Source organism: Palaemon carinicauda, chromosome 25, assembly GCF_036898095.1.
Source record: "Palaemon carinicauda isolate YSFRI2023 chromosome 25, ASM3689809v2, whole genome shotgun sequence".
In the NCBI taxonomy this organism is placed as follows: domain Eukaryota; kingdom Metazoa; phylum Arthropoda; class Malacostraca; order Decapoda; family Palaemonidae; genus Palaemon; species Palaemon carinicauda.
The window spans coordinates 3,283,911-3,300,511 of record NC_090749.1 but is presented as its reverse complement, the minus strand read 5'-3'; the positions used below and the strand labels follow the sequence as shown (position 1 = coordinate 3,300,511).

At 38.1% G+C, this 16,601-nt stretch overlaps 1 protein-coding gene across 1 annotated transcript in view; it reads right to left on the bottom strand.

The window, feature by feature from the left end:
* Positions 1 to 16,601, bottom strand: part of LOC137618611 (zinc finger protein 665-like) — a 504,971-nt gene that overhangs the window by 129,880 nt on the left and 358,490 nt on the right. The window lies entirely within an intron of this gene.

The window sequence follows — 16,601 nt, the reverse complement described above, 5'->3', positions numbered from 1 at the left end:
CAGAATTCTAACTCCTGGTGCGAGTATCCTTAATATAAATTTAAGGATATCGCATAATATCAGGGGACGTATTTCTTGATACGACACATGGCAATCTTCGCCCCAAATAGATTTTACTTTTTGAGGGGGAAGAGTGGTGAAATGAAGTTGAGCTGTTATCAAAGTACCAGGTGGATCCCCTCCCTGTACTACTACAGCGCCTTACTCCTTTCAACATAGCATTTAAGCATGGTGCTCTCCCACATTTCTCTGGGTGTTACTGTTTTTAAGGAATATTATAATGCAATCTCCAGCATCTTCAGCTTCCGGAAAGTTGATTATTTAATCTTTTTTGTGTATAATTTTTAGCTCCCTTCTCACAGTTGTCACAATACAGTTGGTGTTGGCCCTTCAGCAGAATTTCGTGTGTCAACCGAGTGTGACCAATACGGACACGACAAAGAGACGTCTCCCATTTTCAGAGCATCATGTTAGATCTCCAAGGAGATATGAGATTTGTTACTTCTCTCATTTTATTGCCATTTAGACTATCCCAGTGCTGTTGCCATTTGTTGCAAAGAAATTTCTAGATGTTAGGTAAGAAATCATTACACAGAATGGGATACCTTCTTGGCAGCAACCCAGATGCAGCATTTTTCGCCAATGAATCTGCCCTCTCATTCCCACACACACCTACATGTGTAATAATTAAAATAGTTAATATTACATGTTTAAAACACATGACGTAATATGTCATGTTGGATGAAGGTGCTAGCCGTGGGACTTGCTGTAGTCATTCAAATCATAAACAGGACGTACAATGCAACCTCGACAATGTGACATTTTTCTTAACTGTCAACACATTGCCTCAGCGTGTGAAAGTTTGTGAAGTCACCGGATGCAGGTGTCTTCCGAGATTGTGACGAAACTTATATAAACTAAGCATACGATATCTATGATATCGATAAGTTAGTCAGTTCATATCTATACTTCACCAGAATTGGTCATCTGACCAACCCAGCTTCCTCCGGTGATGGAGATGTTTAACTCTGTTGTTTTTATAGAATAAATACTTTAAAGCTAATAAGATGTATTCTGTTATCCAGTTACACACATCTGAAACAACACATACTCAATGTGTGCTTATAAAAGTAGCACACCAATAAATGGTAGCAGCGGTTAAACTCTAAGAATTAGAGAAAGATCTTCAAGACTTCAAAATAAAAGCTGTAAAACCAGAGAAAGATCTTCAAGACATCAAAATAAAAGCTGTAAAACCAGAGAAAGATCTTCAAGAACTCAACATTATCTACATGAATCTACAATTTTGACTAAGTATTATAGTCCATCGGAACAGTTAACATTAACAAATGTTATGAATACCAACTGAATCTTCAATCAACATCCTAGGAAACCCAAGGACTGGCGTTCAACAATTGCAAAACATACCCAGGAAGCACTACATTCAACAAGAAACTCGAACGATACATCGCTAACAAAACATCAAGAGAGAGAGAGAGGACGTGTCGACATCACACAGACCCATATATAAGCTAAGTACAAATTTTTGAATTCATTCCAGTTTGGGCAGTGAAGTGTAGTTATCACGAGTCGTTAGTCGATTTTTACTGGGGTGAGTGAATTGCTAATCTTTGTTGAAGGAAACTGTGTTTAACTCCGAATTCTCATTTAGAATTTTTCTCTTTGTTCTAATTCCTTTTTCTTTCAGAAATTCTCGGGAAATGTTTTGGGATTAGTAACATTGTTTGGGGAATTTTGTTATACATATGCGTTTACGCAGTGGGCGTCTGTAATCATATAGATATTTTGATAGAATTGCAAGGGGTCAAAGAGATAGGAAAAAGAATACAGCAGTCATGACTCCCCCTGTGAGCCCTTCCCCTGGACCTAGTGGTGTAGGCCAGACTAATCCTCCTCCAATTGTGACGCTTGTAAATGCCAGGTCAGCAATCCTTCCTTTTCAGGGTCGAGTCAACGGGTTCTTGCCACAAAATGTGGAGTCATGGATTTCATCCGTCAATGCCCATTTAAATGCCAAACAAATCGTAGACCCTTTTGTACAATTACAAGAAGCTAAAAGTTTTATAGATTTTTCTAAGGGGGATGCGAGTGCGTATTTAAGAGGTGTTTCATTTCAAGAAGCAGTTACCTGGGATGATTTCAAAGTTAGGTTACGCGCGATCTATGGGGGTGAGGAAGCCTTGGATGTAGTATTAACGTTACGAAATACACTTAATCAAGCCACTATGAATCGGCTTAATGTTATTGAGAGAGCAGCTCTCATAGCTGATAGGCTTAACGAATATCAGGACATTTTAGGTCATTCCACTTGGGTTACTAACGATAACATCTCCGTGAAAGATTTTTTACGATTAATGTATTTAACTTGCATGACACTTATGTTGCCTGAAGCTTTAGTGCGGTGTTTTGATAAGAAGTTAACGCCTGCAAGTACGGAATTGGATGTCTATAAACAGATAAAGAAACACATGTCCAAGTGTCCAGATCTCGATCCCGTGTCAACTCAAGTTTTTGCAAAGAATGAAACAAAGCCACAAACAGTGAACGTAGTTAGCAGTCCAGTAGCGGGAATGACGTGTTATAACTGGAAACGTCAAGGTCACTTAAGCGCAGACTGCAGAACGAAATTTTGCTCGATTCACAACACTGCAACGCATTCATATAGTCAATGTTACTCGCGTAAGACACAACAATATCCCAGAAATACAGTCAATTCCACAGTCAGTTCAATATGGAAATAAAAAGAAAAATCCTCATTTTAACAATAAGAAGAAACAACCAAATGTCAATACAGTTCAGAGTCCAAAACAAACAAACACTTCTTCAAATATCGCTGAGCCTGGGTCGTCAAACCAGACCTCGCAAGGTCAGACTAATTTTCAGAATGTGCAGAGCAAAGCAAATACCACATAGTTAACTCTAGAGGGGAAGAGAGTGATGTTGGGTCAAGGTCATTCATGTCAACATCAATAGTATTGAATAATCAATTTAATGTTTTATCAGATAATTGTGAGACAATAGATTTTCCTATGAAACACCCGGCCGAATTAAGTAAAACAGTGCATGCTCCCGTAGATTTGCAACGAATTCATACAATAATAAGCCAAAATGAGTTACGGCCAAACTTATATGCTGTAAATTTAGAACACAAATCCTTTACGTTATTTTTTGACTCTGGTAGTCCACGTAATATCATGGATTTGAAGACACATCATTTGTTGTTTTCGAACTTTCCGATTGAAAAATCCGGAATTAGACTTTCGGGTATAGGAAATAATGAATTAAATGTCATAGGCATAACTCATGTTCAGTTCAGAGTCGGTAATCGCACGTTTGCCGATACATTTGTTGTTGTAAAAAACATTAATATGTATCCAGCTGTAATTATAGGATACCCATCTATGGGAAATGAAAACATTATCTTAGCTCCTGCCAAGCACGGTGTGTATATCAAAGGGAAATTCTATAAGTCTTCTAATACCTTAAAATCCGTTTTGGATAAAAAGGAGACGACAAATGTAACCGTAACGTACGTTGAAGAACCAATAATTTGTCTCACTAATAAAGAAATAATATACGCGACCCAGCAGAATTCTCGTTCACCCGTAATATCATCTTGCACGCAATCTATCGAACCAAACCTACCTTCGAATTTAATAGTGCAAATAAAGAAAACATTACCGGGATCTGAAATATTAATCCTTTCCGATACTTTGAAAACTAACGGATTGTCTGTCACACAAGCTATTTATACAGTAGGCTCACATCAACAATGTAATATTGAAGTCTGTAATCATTTAAATAACACTTTAGTCATTCACAAAAATCAACATATCTTGGATGTAGAAGTTTATAAACATCGTATTCTTACCGTTGCTGAAATCAATCACTCTCAATCAGTTGCGGATGAATCCCTTTTGCGATCTATTAAAAATAAAATCAATAAGGACATTCAAGACGAAGAAATTCAACAGAAAATTTTTGAACTTTTAACTAAATATCATGATGCTTTTTCCACTACGGATGGATCCTTAGGAAAAACAGATGTGATCGAGCATCAAATAAGGTTAAAGGACAAGCAGAAAATTATCTATGTACCCTCGTACAGACTCCCTATGAAATTCCAGAATTAAATAAATGATGAAGTAGGTAAAATGTTAGAGGAAGGAGTCATTAGAAAATCAAACAGCCCTTATAATTTTCCTTTAATAGTTGTACCGAAAAAAGATCGAACATGGCGTATCTGCGTCGACTTTCGTCATCTAAACGAGGAAACGATCCCTGATCGATTCCCAGTGCCATGTACTGACGATATTTTGTCTTTGTTAGGTCAGAATAAATATTTTACCAGTTTGGACTTACTTAAAGGCTTTCACCAGATATCATTAGAAGAAGATAGTATCCCATACACAGCCTTCAGCACAGCCAGGGGACATTATGAATTTTTACGGATGCCTTTTGGTTTACGTTGTGCTCCTATAACATTTACAAGAATGATTAACAGTGCTTGGAGACTTGTTAGGGGATATGTTGCATGCCTATATGGATGATCTTGTAATCTTTTCCAACACCTTAGAAGAACATCTACGTAAGTTAGAACTAGTACTACAGAGATTAAGACAACATAACTTAAGGGTAAAGATTAGTAAGTGTGAATTTTTCAAAACAGAATTAATATATTTGGGTTTCATGGTGTCAAGCCAAGGTCTTAAAGTAGTCCATGATAAGGTGTCGGCTATACGTAATTTTCCCATACCTACTAATGTCAAGGGAATACAGCAATTTCTGGGTTGTAGTGGATATTACAGGCGTTTTATACGCAACTATTCAATAATAGCCGCTCCTTTAACTGATCTTACGAAGAAGGGCGTAGATTTCATATGGTCTGAGCAACATCAACAGGCGTTTAATACTTTGAAAGATGAACTGTGTAGTTCTCCTATCTTAAAATTTCCTGACTTCGGTAAGGAATTCTTCATTGCAACAGACGCCTCAGACTTAGGAGTAGGAGGGGTATTGCTTCAGCAATATGATAAACAATTTTTCCCGATAGCTTTCTATTCTCAAAAATTGAGAACTTCCAAAAGTAAGTATGCAGTAATAGACAAGGAAGGGCTAGCTATTGTTAATTCGCTAGTGCATTTTAAGTTCATAATTTACGGTTATCCCGTTAAGGTTCTTACTGACCATAAACCACTAACAGAGTTCTTTAAAGGCTTCAACCACAGCCCTAAACGAACTCGGTGGCATTTGATCATTCAAGATTTTGGCGCAAGAATCGGGTATTTACCTGGGAAAGCAAATATCTTTGCGGATGCATTATCACGCAACCCCGTGTCATCTTGTACGGAGCCTTTAGCTGAATTAATAGATATATCAACATCCATGCCTATTGTAAAAACAATATCTGAACAAGAAGATTTAGGCTGGAGCGCTGAATTGTTACAGACTGAGCAAAGAAAAGATCAGAAAATAGAAACAATTATAAATGCTTTGAAAGGCAATCATAAGGAAAAGGAATATATAAGGTATAAGCAGCAGAATTATATAATCAAAGATAATATTCTGTGTAGGACTGTGACAAGGAAAACCCGCAATACACCACATGTAACTAACGACCAGGTAGTAGTACCAATCTCACTTATTTCCACTGTCCTGAATTGGTTGCATTCAAATCCATTACATGGACACCCGGGGTTCTCATTAATGTCACAGAAAGCCAAATCATTGTTTTATTGGCATACAATGCTTACAGATATAAAAAGACACATAGCTAATTGTCGCACATGTCAGGAAAACAAAGGGCATACGAAAACACCTGTCAGCCTAGGAGCTTATCCTGTGCCCAATCAACCCTTTGAAAGAATACATTTAGATTTGTTAACAGGATTTTACGAGTCAGACAGAGGAAATAAGCACCTCTTAGTAATTATAGATGCTTTAACTCGATATACAGAACTAATAGCGCTTAAAACTAAAACTGCGATTGAATGCGCTAGGAAGTTTTACGAGTGTTACATTTGTAAACATGGAATTCCACACATGATAATCTCAGACTCGGGTGGTGAATTTAATAATCACTTTCTTACCTCATTGTGTGAATTCCTCAACATAAAGAAAATAAATACCATGATATATCACCAAGAGTCGAATGGGCTAGTGGAAAGAGCAAATAGGAAGATATTGAATATATTGAGGGTAACACTAGGGGGATCAGACCCCAACTGGGATATTGCAATACCGGCGGCACTGAGTACTCTGAATCATTCATACCATATATCAATTAAAATGTCACCGCATGAAGCATTGTATGGTACCCCAGTTAGAACGCCTTTCCATGTATTAACGCCTACAACTAATCTATCAAATCCTTTAAAAGAATGTATAAATGCAAGTATAAGTCGATATGATATCCTTCGAAAGAATTTAGAAGAATCACAAATCATAATGAAAAGGAATCATGATAAAACAGCGAAACCAACTAAAACATATACCGTGGGTGATAACGTATATATTCAAATCAATGTACGATAAGGGCTCAATTATAAACTAATACCTAAGTTTGAAGGCCCATTTAACATTTTGGAAACATTAACGGCCAATAGGTTTAGAGTTCAAAACGTATCCCAACCCACGGATGAGAGAATAGTACCATTGGCTCACATAAGAAATTAAAAAGAAAAGAGAGGAAAAGAAGTGAGGGAAATTTTTTTTTTTATTTTATGTGATTAAAAGTTTTCTTTTTAATACAGGAGTAATTACATATATTTTTCTCGTTACAGGTTTCCAAGATGAATTTTTTGTTGTTGGGAGTGACATTGTTCGCTCAGACATTTTTCTCGTGTGGGATGAGCTCTAAAACTAAAAGTATAAATATTAAATATGGCACTATAGTTGAAAGACAAGAAGACATTTTTATTACATCAACCAACGTAATTGTAGAAGTGAATATGCAAGCAATTTTTCTTCAAGAGAATGATGTCACTAGCTTAAGAACTGCCATTTCAAGGTTTTCTGCATCATTGGATGAGTTGCATAGAAGACATTTTCATTTGACTACAGAGAGTTTGCTTGGATCAACATTAAAAGTTGCAGAGATGCTATCTGATGACTTGAAAAATAAGACTGACGAGACAGGATCTTTGGCTTATGACCTTTTGATGTGGACTGTAGGACACGAACATAAAGAAAGACGGAATCCGTTTATTTATGCTGCATTAAGCATCTTTGGGTCTGTTGCAAGTTTAGGTTTAGGAATTTCCAATCGTCTTAAAATTAGTAATCAAAATAAGAAAATTGAGTTCTTGACTCATGAAGATGAATTGATTATGTCAGAACTAAGGAATCAGTTAGCTTCAATCAATAAAATTATGGATTTGGTAAATGAACATTCAAATAATATCGTTCAAATTATGGAAGTACAGGATTTGTTGGCAACATTAACGTATTATGATTCAAAGATAGATCACATACATAACAGAATTGCACATTTCATTGAGAAATCCAAGGATTATGTAGAAGCTATCACGTTAGCAACTAAAGGTGTATTGTCGCCACATTTGTTGCCTATAAGTTACTTAAAGTTAATTCTGGAGAACGGAAGGGATAAATTAGGCTATGTTCCTTTGTTAGACGAACATAGGTTAGAATTTTATTACAGCCTAATTACAGTAAACGTAGATAATAACAAGATTATGATTACAATTCCCTTTGATTCTTCTGATGCCTGGCAATCTTACAGGATATCACCATTTCCGACTTTCATGACGAATCACTCAAATCCAGTAATATCCAGTTTGACAGGACACGTATTGATTTCCCCAGACAAGGAAACATATACGGTCATTAAAGACTTAAATCAATTAACTCACTGTTCAGACGCAATGGATAGAAAAATATGTACAGCTGACTCATTTGAATTCCATAAAAACTTAATGGATTCATGCGAGTTAGGTATAGTGCTAGACGGTGCTCTCTCCCATACAAGTGAAAATTGTCTGGATAAGCTTTATCCCTTTGACAATAATGAGTTCAATTGCAGACTGAACAATGGCTCGTGGATACGATACGACAAGGACGGCTTCAATGTATCATGCCCTGATGGATCCACGTCCTTCACATACATCTTCGTTGCAGCAGATGGTTGTATCGGGACTTCCCCTAATTCCATGGTGACTGGTCTACGGACACTCATCAGAGAACGAGCCTACTTCGCGAACTTCACGTGGACCTCTACAATGCCAGCACTCCCTCTCCCGTATAACAGACATGTGGCAAAGCGGTTGATGAAGCTTACCGAAAGGGACCACCTGTCACCGACTTATAAGGAAATCCTTCACCCCATACTACTAGCAGGTCTGGCGTTCATAGTGGTGATATTTATCGCCGTGAACATCCTTGTTTGGCGTAGGTTACGGCACAGCATGCAGCTACAAAGGAACGTTTCGCCTAGTCCCGACAATACTCCATACTTGATTCAGTTTAAAGCCGTTTGAGTGGCCACCTCATTCGCTAAAGGAGTAAATTGTCGGGAAGTGTTTGTAAGAAAAGCTGTTAGTACGCTAGTAATATGTAATTGAAGAAATTTTCTACATTTGCATTGTTAAAAATACATTTAAAACAACATAAAAAAAAAAAAGATATAAATCATTTTTTCTCTCGGCATCTAATAAAAATATATAAGCCGGAATGTTAAAAAGAAAAGAGAAAAAAAAAATATATATATATAACAGAATCTATGGGCATCTAATAAAATATATCAGCCCTATATATAAATATATATATATATATATATATATATGTACGAAACCGTGGTACGTGTACGTACCAGGATTTCGTGTTTGTGCACTAAAAAATTGAGTATTATGTTAATATGTTTCTGACAAAGGTAACAATTATTCTTTAACAAGTTACCGAATCATATGTAAGTCAGTAGTTTTTTTTTTGGTACCATATAATCATTTGCTAGCAATGTACCATATATATGATCTTTATTTTATCATGCATTTTTCTTTTTGCTTTGGTAATATCTTTTTCATATGCATTATTGTTATTATTTTTTAATGTGCCTATTTGGACATTCGTCCTCGGTTGATTATCCATCCATCCATATACCAAAGGCACTTCCCCCAATTTTGGGGGGTAGCCGACATCAACAAGAACAAAACAAAAAAGGGGACCTCTACTCTCTATGTTCCTCCAGCCCATTACCCTCCTGTTCCAACACTATTTTCTCAACAGAGGTTAGTATGCCATACAGTTCAGCAGTAAATATTGAAGCTATTAGAGGAAGTGCACCTCTAAGATTAAAACCATTACTATGTACTCAAAATCCAACGCCAGCATCAGATTTGGAGCCATCAGTAAATATAAAAGGCGATCCCCTATGTTCTACAACATGTTCCATAAAAAGAGACCTGGATTCTAAGTCAGTCATATTCTTCTTAACTGCAATAAAATATTTACAAAAAGATACCTCAGGTAATTTCCAAGGAGGCGTTGATGATACCTTAAATGGAAGCACCTTACTTCTAATCACATCAAGACTGTTTAATAATTGTTTCACACGAAAGCCATAAGGAGAGGTAATTCTCCAGCATCAACAAGGAGACTTGGGATAGGTGAGGTTCTAAACGCTCCAGTGGACAATCTAATACCAGCATGATATACTGAATCCAATATCTTTAACTGGCTTGGGGTGGGTGAGGAGTAAATTTCACATCCATACTTTTAAAATATTCAGAGCCTCGAGACATTTAGCTTTTAACGCTTTTAAGCGAGAAACCCATGTAAGCCTACTATCAAATATCAAACCTAAAAATTTAGTTTCACCTAAACATGGTATCCATTGACCTTTAATGTATATATCCAGGTCTGGATGTACTCAGCTGATATGACAAAAATGGACAATAGTAGTTTTACTTATCGAGAACTTAAATCCATTCATATCGTCCCACTGGATAAATTTGTCAATAGAGAGTTGTATTTTTCTCTCAACCATTGCCATTCTAGCTCCAGCAAAGGATATTGAGAGATCATCCACAAATAATGTTGGGAGAACATCTCGGAGAATGACTGAGGATATCCCATTAATTGCTAGTACAAACAGGGCTACACTCAGCACACTCACCTGAGGAACTCCTTCTTCCTAACACTTAATCTCTGAGAGAGTTACCCCACTCTCACTTGAAAAACTCTATGCAAAAGAAATGACTGAATAAATAGTGGTAGTTCTCCTTTTAATCCTAATTCATGAATTGTTTTAAGTATACCATATCTCCATGTGGCATCATATGCCTTTTCAAGGTTAAAAAAAAAATTAAAAAAAAATGTCCCATGGTGCTATTTGGAAGCAAAGGCTTCACAAATAGAGGACTCAAGTCATATCAACATATCAGTTGTTGAGTGCATTTTTCTGAATCCACATTGAATCCGTGATAAAATACCCTTCTTTTCAGGGTACCACATCAACCTTGCATTGACCATCTTCTCCATGATTTTACATAAACAAGATGTCAATGCAATAGGCCAATAGTTTGCTGCTAAATAAACTTGTCCTTACCGGGTTTTAAAAAGGCTAAAATAATGGCTAGTTCCCAAACACTTGGGTAACTATGATCACGCCATATTCTATTAATAACGCTTAAATACCTTTGTATTAAATGTACATGTTTAACCATTGCATATGGAATTCCATCGGGTCCAGGGGCTGTATCGTTACAAGTAACGAGTGCGGAATGAAGTTCTCTTTCAGTAAAAGGAGAATTATATGATTCTTCCCTTCCTGTGGCAAAATTCAAAATTTTCTTTTCTTCAATACTCCTGTAGTGGTGACCAGGGACTGCTACACTCTTGCACGATACATTTGAAAAAATGGTCAGCCAGAGCATTGCTAACTTCATTTCCTTCAGTCACATACTGACCATTCACTTTCAACACTGGTAGTGGGTTTGGGGTAAATTTCCCTGCAATCTTTTTTATTTTCCTCCATACATAAGATGGTGGTGTTCTACTAATAATTGAGGAAACAAAAGCTACCCAAGAGTGGCATCTAGCTTTTTTCATGGCATCATCAAAACTGTTCAGCAATCCCCTCAATTTCACTTAGCTCACGAAATTTAACCCAGTCTGCCTTGTTAAGATTTTATCATGAAGATCTTTGTAAAGGCGGACCCTTGTTGGTGTTTATAATGACTGGTGCATGATCACTATTATGCCAATCATCTAATGTCCTACAATCAAAATCAAGATGTCAATGCATGACAAGGTACCTGTCTGAACATGGAAGTTAAAACAGACTTTGACCAAAGTGAAAAATCTATTTTTGGGTGAGAAGGCCATGTCGTCCTGATGGAAGGGTTCCTTTAGGTAGCCTTCTAAGGGATATTTGCTACAGTGATACTCCCAGAGAATTAAACCGGTCTCCAGGATTCTAACTCCTGGAGCGAGTATCCAATAAAGGATATCGCATAATATCAGGGGACGTATTCTAGATACGACACATGGCAACCTTCACCTTAAATAGATTTAACTCTTCGATGTAAGGGGGAAGAATGACAAAAGAAAGGGGTGCCATTCTAGGTACCCGGTGGACCTCCTTCCCTAGTACTACCGCGACGCCATTCCTTTTCTTACCGTTAAGCAGAAATGGCCACAGATAAAAGTAATTTTGGGAGGGGTCAGCAAAAGGGCGGGTCCATCAGGACGACATGGCCCTCTCACCCAAAAATAGATTTTTCACTTTGATCAAAATCAGTATTTTGGGCTCAGGCCATTTCGTCCGGATGGAAGTATACTAGAGAATTGTCTTGAAATTACTATTAGCTGTGGGTTTGTGTATGTGCCTTCCTCCTTGAGTAAATTTCCTTATCTGGTCTACTAGACCTATATATAAAATTCCAGAGACTTGTAATTTCCACAAAATCTGGAGCTGGTTTAGTGCTTCCTGCCCCCAGCAGGGAAAATGTCGATATTGACAATACGGATTCACGGTTTTTATTTCCGTTGGAACAAAAACTGAAAACTTTGAAGCCTACCTTTTTTACTTACCTTGAAAATGTAAGTTTCATTCCTCCAGAAATCATTATTGTGATTTCAAGATATAAGCCCTATACAGGGTTTTAATAAAACTCTAGTGTATTTTATTAGCTTATAACTGAGGGAGCAGTAATAGGATGCGAATACGTTTCAAGTATTTTATAATGCAACTAATTCATCAAATGTAGTTCCAATAGAGTACGAATCTGATCCAGCATTACAACACATCAAAATCCATATTTTCTCGTGCAGAAAAAATGGATTTTGAGCAAAGCTAAAAATTTATTTTTGAGTGATATCGCCATGACGTCCTGATGGAAGGTTCCTTTAGGTAGGGTTATTTGGCTACAGTGATACTCCCAGAGAATTGACCACACGTCTCCAGAATTCTAACTCCTGGCGCGAGTATCCTTAATATAACTTTTAAGGATATCGCATAATATCAGGGGACGTATTTCTTGATACGACACATAGCAATCTTCACCCCGAATAGAGTTTTCACCTTGAGGGGGAAGAGTGGCTAGTATGAAGGGGAGCCATTATCAAGGTTACCCGGTGGATCCCCTCCCCGTACTACTATGGCGTAACTATTCCTTGTTGCATCTAAGCATGAATAGCCGCAGATAGAGTAGTTTCTGGTGGGGGACTTTCGTTACATAATTGTATACTCCTATTCAAAAGAGGGAAGGGTCCATCAGGATGACATGGCGATATCCCCAAAAATAGATTTTTCGCTTTGCTCAAAATCCATTTTTTGGGCTCAGCCATGTCGTCCTGATGGATGTAAACCAGAAAATTACTTGAAAGTACTAAATCTGTGGGTTTGTATAAGTGCCTTTACTTTGAATGAGTTTCTTAATGGTCTCCTAGACCTTTAGATATGACATTACCGTTATTTGATATATCCACTAAGCTTGGAACTAGCTTAGGGCTTCCTACCCCCTGTAGGGAAAGTGTCAACTTCGACTATAAGGATTCAAAGTTTGTATCTCCATAGGGACGGACGGTAAATCTCAGAGATTACCTTTTATCTCTTGGAAATCTGTGCTCTGATTTCAAGTTGGGCCCTTCTAGGGTTTAATTGAAACTCTAGTATACTTAATTCGTGTGTAACTGAGATAGCAGCAATAAACGGATTTTGAGCGAAGCGAAAAATCTATTTTTGGGTGAGATAGCCATGTCGTCCTGATGGAAGTTCCTTTAAAGTAGCTTCCTAGGGTATATTTGACTACAGTGATATTCCCAGAGATTTTTACCTTAAGGTATCCAGAATTCTAAATCCTGGCGCAAATATCCCTAACTTTTTCTTTTAGGGATATCGCATAATATCAGAGCACGTATTCTTGACATGACACATAGCTATCTTAACCCCGAATAGCGTTAACGCTTCAAGGGGGAAAGTGGCAAGAAAACGAAAGGGGAGCCGTTATACAGACACCACTCCTTACTGTTTTGAGTCTATAGATGACGTCATCATCGCCGCCATCTTTATTCCTTGTAGCGATAAGTGAGGTGCTACAGATACAGTACTTTCGAGAGGGATTATTCTAGCCCTTTTATGAAAAGGAGGGCAGGTCCATCAGGACGACATGGCTATCTCACCCAAAAACAGATTTCCGTTTATTGGACTCAGGCCATTTCGTCCTGATGGAAGTTTACCAGAGCATTAATGTATCTGTGGATTTTCTATTTGTGGCTTATCCCCAAGACAGAATTTCCTTGGTTACTTAGACCTAGAGACATATGCTGTTACCGTTATACAGCATCTCATCTAATCATAAACCATGTTAGTGCTTCCTGCCCCCTACAGGGAAGAGTCATGCAAGACTCTAGAAAAAGTCTCGAGGATTGCCATATTCCATATGAACAACCTAGCAACAAACAGGTATACAGGTCTCAACGTATACCTTCTCAATCAGAGTTTGCATTTGAAACGAACACATGTATTTATGAACTACCGACACCTCCCTAGACATGCAGAAATAGCTGTATACTGAGACAGACAGGTTTGTATCCATATAGGAACAACTGATTGTATAAGTCAGCATCACATTCAAAGCATACTAAGCCAGTCGTATGCAGAGACTGTTCAGTAACTATCTGTGTAAAACCAGATATATACACACATAAAAAGGTTTGTTTAAGTGTTGGAACCAATATTAACAACTGTTCTCTTAAAATATGCAAAATAAAAAGGGTGATCAATTAAATGCTTGACACAAATTTTATTTATATGAATTTAGGGCGAATACGATGCAAAATTCAATTAAAATTTTATTGACAATCAATAAAATATGTAAATCAATATACATTTTATAGTACAATATAAAATGTTTGTGAAATAATTTAAGCATAAATATAGAAGTAATATCAGAAATACTTGTTTCACCTGAAAAGAAACACTTTAATTGCCACTTAAAAAATGGAAAATTCAGTAAAATTTTCTATTCAATTTCTGTCATTACTGTCTGTATACACTTGCGTATAGTACGCATGGCACATGTGTTATTCTTTTATGCTTCTTTCACCTTTTATGTTTGGAACAGTTCACAATGTCACCCTGGTGACATTTACTGTAACATGTTGCACCGTAAGAGGACAACATGTACACCCTTCACATAACAGTCCCAATTAATTCACCGTTCCTCGCAGTATTAAGCGGCAGGTTTTAGTACACTACCTGCAGCCACCACAAACCTTTTGATCTCTTGCACTTGCTTCGCATAGTGTTTGAAAAACACTCTGGATGACTTCCATCCAGTATATGAGGGAAAACTTTTGAAATCCATATTTTGGAAAAAATTCAGAGATGAAGCAATCTTTCTCGGATCGTGACCTAAGGGTGTACTGTCCGGATCCGCTCTGCGAATGAACTAGGTGATCTTTGCCCTTAATTGTTTCAGAGACAAATTTGAACCTAAAGTTTCTCCTTTAAAGAGCTGTCCTCCCCCAAAGTCTGAAGTTCTACAAAGATAGACATTTAGGCACTCCACTGGACATAGAGAATCTTCCTTCAGAGGGCAGATGCTTCAGGGACCCCACCTTTTGGTGGGTAGCTCGTTTTTAGCGAGAAATGTTGGATCAGGAAAAAGATTCAATTCTCTCCTTTCTGTGAACTGAATATGGCCCTCATCTCTCGAAAGGGCCACTATTTCGCTAACTCTCGCCCCTGAGGCTAGTGCAAATAGGAATATAACTTTTTGGGTCAAATCTTTCAGCGAGGTGATAATGAGATGTCTGAATCGTCAAGGTTCGAGATCGCCCCAAATCAACCAAGTGATGTTGGCCATCCTCCATATGGTGGAAAAGAAGAGATGGCACATGGCAGCAGTTTACCTCCAAGGGTTCCGCAATGTGACGGCGGACGCTCTATCCAGGTTAATACCGATAGAGTCAGAATGGTCCCTAGACACAGGATCATTCCCCTTCATCTTACGTCAAGTCCCAGAACTGCAGATCAACCTCTTTGCGATGAACGACAACAAGAAACTACTTTGCTATGTAGCCCCATACGAGGACCCTCTAGCAGAAGCAGTAGCAGTGGATGCGATGTCCCTCGATTGGAACAGATGGTCCAGGATTTACCTATTCCCTCCATCCAACCTTCTGTTGAAAGTCCTCAACAAGCTGAGGTCCTTTCGGGGAACAACAGCTATAGTAGCTCACAAGTGGCCCAACAGCATCTGGTTCCCTCTGGTATTGGAGCTGCGGCTGAAGCTGGTCCTGATGCCGGACCCAGTTCTGACTCAACAAGTGCAGAAGTCGACTGTCTTCGCTTCATCACAGAAATCCCGAAACCTTCATCTCATGATTTTCTTTCCTTAGCAGTTAAGAAAAGATTCGGGATTTCGAGAGACGGTATAAACTTTTTAGAAGAATATAAGTATAAATCTACCAGAAGACAATATGAGTCGTCTTGGAAGAAATGGGTTGAATTTGTCAAGGCAAGGAAACCAAAAGAAATCTCAACAGATTTCTGTTTATCCTTCTTTATTCCTCTTCATGAACAAGGTTTAGCAGCTAACACGATATCTACGTGTAAATCTGCCTTGACTAGACCCCTATTGTATGCCTTCCAGATAGACTTTTCTAATGAAATCTTTAACAAGATCCCTAAGGCCTGTGCTAGACTTAGGCCTTCGGCACCTCCAAAGCCCATTTCGTGGTCCTTGGATAAGGTTCTTCACTTGGCTTCAACATTGAACAATGAAGACTGCTCGCTGAAAGATTTGACCCAAAAAGTTATATTCCTATTTGCACTAGCCTCAGGGGCGAGAGTTAGCGAAATAGTGGCCCTTTCGAGAGATGAGGGCCATATTCAGTTCACAGAAAGGAGAGAACTGAATCTTTTTCCTGATCCAACGTTTCTCGCTAAAAACGAGCTACCCCCACTGGTGGGCATGCAGGGGTACTGCCAATCCGAGCGTTTGTGGCCTCGGCTGCTCCCTCTAGGATTCTTTCCTCCCTGGAGGACTTCTTGCCTTTCTTGTCCTTGACAGGAAAGGGCTTAGACACCGTTGTCTTCGCTGTAGCTGCCGGTTTCG